Source organism: Nuphar pumila, chromosome 12, assembly GCF_984573655.1.
Source record: "Nuphar pumila chromosome 12, dmNupPumi1.hap1.1, whole genome shotgun sequence".
In the NCBI taxonomy this organism is placed as follows: domain Eukaryota; kingdom Viridiplantae; phylum Streptophyta; class Magnoliopsida; order Nymphaeales; family Nymphaeaceae; genus Nuphar; species Nuphar pumila.
The window spans coordinates 24,700,003-24,705,479 of NC_143260.1; positions in this window are offsets into that span (position 1 = coordinate 24,700,003).

Consider the following 5,477-nt stretch of genomic DNA (forward strand, 5'->3'; position numbering starts at 1 on the left):
AGATGTCGAATCTGACTTAATACACCACCAATACCAACATTTGAAGCAACACACTACCTCAAAGACTAAAGAGAAATCAAAGAGTGCTAGCATAGGGACATGACCCATTTTGTCCTTAATTAGATCGAATGCCTTCTTAGCCGCTTGGGTCTACTGGAATTTAGCATTGTTAAGACACTTCGTGATGGACGCCATAATGATACTATGAATCTATGATAAAAAGTGGCTAATCCATAAAAATTGTGCACCTTGCCTAGATTTTGCAAAATTGGCCAGTCAAGTATTACTTAGACTTTCGAAGGATCGGCCTTGTCACCTTGAGACGACACAACGAATCCTAAAAACACAAGACTGAATGTCAAGAAGGAACACTTGTCATTTATAAACAACTTCTCTATACGCAAACCTCTAAGACCTGCCTAAGATGAGAAACATGAACAAACTCACTAGGACTGTAAACTAAGATGTTATCAAAATAAATAACTACAAACTTGCTTAAAATGGTCAAAGCACTGGAGTCATAATATTCATGAAAGTACTAGGTGCATTCGACAAACCAAAAGGCATCACTAGCCACTCATATAGGTCATCTCGAGTTTTAAAAGTTGTTTTCGCTCATCTATTTCACAAACGCGAACTTGATGGTAGCCACTCTTTAAATCAATCTTCGAGAAGTCCTTAGAGCTAGTCAGATCAACCAAAAATTTTGAAGGCGTCTCGTGCAGAACTTATTGGCTGAGCAAAATGATGAGGTATAGGCCAAAAATGGATTGAACCTAGTTTAGGTCCAACTGGGTTCAAACCTACCTCAAGTGGGCTCAGTGTAGACTAAGTGGGCTTAACCTAGGCTAAGACTAAAAACAAAGGAAGAGAGAGAAAGGCTAACCTGATAGGTCAAGTGGACTTGACCCAAGTGGGCTCAGTTTAGGCTAGGCTGACTCAAGCTCACCTCAAGTGGGCTTGGTCTAAGTCAACTAGGCTTAACCTAGGCTAGAACCAAGAGAGAGAAGAGAGAGATGAGAGAGAGCGAGGGCTGGACATTTTTTCTAAAAGGATGAGGGGCCTCTTCTTATTTATAACCAAACTATATGGATCTTAGTTGTGGGTAGGAACTTGATCCGATCTATTTACACCATTTGATCTTAGTTGTGGGTAGGAACTTGATCCGATCTTATTTATAACCAAACTTTGGCCATGAAAAATACATATTTTTGACCGTCCGACCTTACCAGCCTTTTTCACAGCTCAGCCTTATAACCCTGGCATCTGAAAGATATATCAGACCCTTACACACATCTCAAAACAACTCGTGAACCCTTAGACTAGGTCCAACCAGTTTTAGACCTAAAACCCTTGCCAAACCGCTTATCGAGCCTAAATCGCAACTAGTCAATTGTTTTAAACCCATTGTTCCTCTTCGTTTGCAACAACAAGAAACCTACAACCATTTTCCCACTGTGTCAAAAAGGGTGTTGAGCCCTAGACATGTAACCCACATGCCCCATGACCTAAAACCCACAGGTTCGATCTGCTCAACTCCATTGGACTCCAATTGAAATACCCATCCATTGCAAACCCTGATCTCCCAACCGATCCTATCTCAGACCCGTCCACTTTGGAGGGTACAACACACTTCTGGTATTTTACATTGCAGCAAAAGGTTTGGCAGCTATTTTCAAGAAGGCAACTACAAATGGGTTCATCACCCCGGTCACCTTTCATGGCCAAAGTTTCACTATCTTGCAATTTGCTGATGATTTGCTAATCTTCGGTGAAGGTTCAATATCTCAAATGACCAAGGTGGCAGTGATACTCAAGAGCTATGCTTTGGTGTCGAGCCTACAAACAAATGCACAATACCTAACTATTTCACTAACGGGGCTTAGCTTGTCTGGTAGGAGCAGGTAGTGCACGTCACCTTGTGTTGGGATGTTGCAGGTTCAAAACCCAATGGTATAGTTGTATAACTGGTAGGCGTCAGCCTAACCCCAGCTTCCCGTTAAAAAAAATCAATACCTAACTATTTCATGTTGGTTTTCATCATCCCAAAGAAGGTGGAGAGGCAAATTGAAAAAACCATAAGGCATTCTTTATGGTCTGGTACACTTCTGAATAAGAAAATCTCCCTAGTTGTATGGGACACGGTCACCCTACCTTCTTCTAGGGGTGGCCTGGGTATACCCAAACTGCATTTGAGGAGCATTGCTGCATTGGTCTGCAAATGGTGGTGAGACCTTAACAAAGATAATCATGGGAAGACCTGGGTCATCTTTTTCAAATCAAAATTTAACCTGCAAGGGCCCCAAATGAATGGTTTATATCCAGGCCTACAAGACCAGCCTCGATCATTTGGGGTGGTTGGTGTGGACAATTTTCGTCGATAGAGTGCTTTTGGATAGTCAGAATAGGTGTGTGTGTGTGTGTGTGTGTGGTGGGGGGGGGGGTATAATGTGTGTGAGGACTGCGTATGGGGTTCAGGACCCACACCTCATTCCCAGATCTTTTCTTGGGTTCTGTCTTTGTAGATGTATCCTATGTTCATCCTCTGAAGAAGATGGCTTCCACTTTTCCTGAGAATGCCGATTCTTCCAATGTATCTTTTCTACATCTTGGTCTCTGCCAGATCTAATAGTGAGGAAAGAATCATGGTCACGAGATTTATTAGTAAATGGGGAGGTCAAGCTTCAAGGGAAGCTGGTGGAGTTTCATTTGGCATTGTTGGTTGTGCTCAGCTTGGTGGGCAATATGGGAAAAGTGTTATGCTCGAACTTTCAATGACGCTCATAGTTCTGCAGCTATTTCTAGTCACATCCTCATGGATGTTTATCTCATGGCCCGTAGGAAATAGGGCTTTGATAATTGTCAATGGCTTAAGCATATTTTCAAGAATTATACTTTATTTTTCTCTCTTCAAGTCGATCTTTCCATGACCTGACTCCACGTTGATCGGCTGTAATGCTCTATTTTATCCTTGATGAATGAATTTCTCTCTCTAAAAAAAAGGAGAAATATGTGGTGAGATCCATATAATAAATGCAAAAAAAAGGCTTTCATGTCAAAATGGGTTCGCACTTTTCCTTAAGGAGTAACAAACACCCCCTTGCAAAGTAGAGGCATGGATGGAATCAAGAACTTCTATACCTTTCAACTGAAATCACAATTCTATGGAACGAAGAATTCCCTTTTCAGCAGGACTGGAAGTCTATTCCATGGAATCAAGAATCGAGCACTTTACTAAGGGCATGCTTGGTAAATGCAAGAACGAAGAAAGTTGGGGGTTTCCCCAAAAATGCACAGTGCCCCATGCATTTCTGCAGGCGGCCCCACAAACTCCCATTGAAACATGGGAGTCTCTTTCCACGAGGAAAGAGCTTAGTTTTTCAATGGGAGGCCCCCCTTTTCAGCGGAAACAAAGTCAGACAAGAGGGGGGTAGGGTGGGGTCGTAAACAAATTTGAAAACCAAATGGTGAATAGTAAAAAATGATAAGAGAGAGAGAGTCACACGATATACGTGGTTCAGCCTACGTCCATGGGCCAATCAAGTATTCTTCCTTAAGTTTTTTCAACGTGTTTACACGTTGTTATATACATTGCATTAGTAGCTGGATGTGCTTGCCTAGGAAATAAGATAAACTTCTTATCTTTTCCAACTTCCTCCACGTTATCAGAAAAATCTTTTTCTCCTAAATTATCTCTTGAGCTATCGACATTTGTGAGAGGCCAATTGTGGTTGTCGACATCTTTGAGAGACCGATCAGTTTCTAATTGTTTACAAAAAATGTGGACAGGTGTATCTCTATTGTGATCATGCCAACCAGATCCGGATCTGATAATATTGGATCCGATAATACACCCCTTCAAACTGGGCGGTGGTGCAGTCCACAAGCCGAGTTTGGGTAAGAAAGAATGGAAGGCGGCCTTGGTCAATGGCTTGGTGAATATATCAGGCAACCTGGAGATAAGATGGAATGAAGGCAGTAACAAGCTGGCTTTGGGCGACTTTTTCACACACAAAGTGGTAATCGATCTTAATATGCTTAGAGCAATTATGAAACATGGGGTTCACTATCATATGCAAGGCAGAGAGATTATCACAGAAAATCATGGGAGCTTGCAAAATGTAGAGGCCAAGATCACAAAGTATAAACGTGTCAGTAGTGGCAGAGGCTAAAGAGCGATATTTAGCTTCAGTGCTCGAGTGGGCGACTGTTGGTTGCCTTTTTGTGATCCAAGAGATGCAATTACCACCAAGATAGGCACAATATCTAGAGGTAGAGTGATGGGTGGTGGGACATCTGGCCCAGTCAGCATCTAAAAACCCATAGATAATGAGAGGATTGTGAACAAGGTGGCAGATGTCAAAATGGATGGTGCCTTTGATGTACCGAAGAATACACTTGATGAGCTAAAAATGAAATGCAGTAGGGGTGTGCATATATTGACAAACATAATTAACACTAAGAAATATCTGGCCGAGTGAAAGTGAGATACTGGAGGCTCTCGACTAAACTCTAATAATAGCGAACGTCGTCATAGGAAGGTGAAGAAGCAGGTGGGGATGGTCGGCTGACCATAAGAGTGGAAATAGGTTGATAATCCTTCATTTGAGCCCCATCGAGAATTTTATAAGCATAATGAGTCTAATTAAGAAAAAGTCATGCATCAAACCGCTCGACCTGAACTCCCAAAAAGTGGTGAAGATCGTCAAGGTTGGTCATGATAAATTCAATGCTCAACTGCTTAATAACATCAGTCAAAAAGGTAAGATTGCTTTCAGTGATAATGATATCATCAACATATAATAATAAGAAAACACATCTGCGGGCATGGCAGCATATAAAAAGGGAGGAATCAACCACATTGCAAAAGAAGCCCATACCCAACAAAAGGGAGCTGAAACGATCAAACCACATGCGAGAGGATTGGCGGAGCCCATATAAAGCATGACAAAGTTTACATATATGGGTGAGTTTGGAGGGATCACGAAAACCCAAGGGTTGGTCCATGAAAATAGGTTTATCAAGAGAGTCGTGAAGGAAGGCATTTTTTATATCAAGCTGACGAATAGCCAAGAGGACATTAAGGCGATGGAGAGGACAATGTGAATGGTGGTGGGTTTGATAACAGAGGAAAAAGTCTTAAGAAAATTGATTCTGAAAAGTTGGGTAAAACCTTTGGCGACCAAGAGAGCTTTGAGATGATCTAGAGAACCGTCAGCATGAATTATTTGGTCTTAAAAACACATTTACAACCGACAATATTCATGTCTAGAGTCTGAGGAACAAGTTCCCAAGTTTGCGTATGGGAAAGAGCAGTTATTTCATCATGCATAGCCTGATGCCACCCGGGGTGAGAGAGGGCCGCTTTGACAGTTTTGGGTTCAAGAGGAATATCAAGAGTTGCTAAAAAATATTTGGGATTGGGCAAGACAACATCGACTTTGGCACGAGTCAACATGGGATGGGCATTAGTAGGG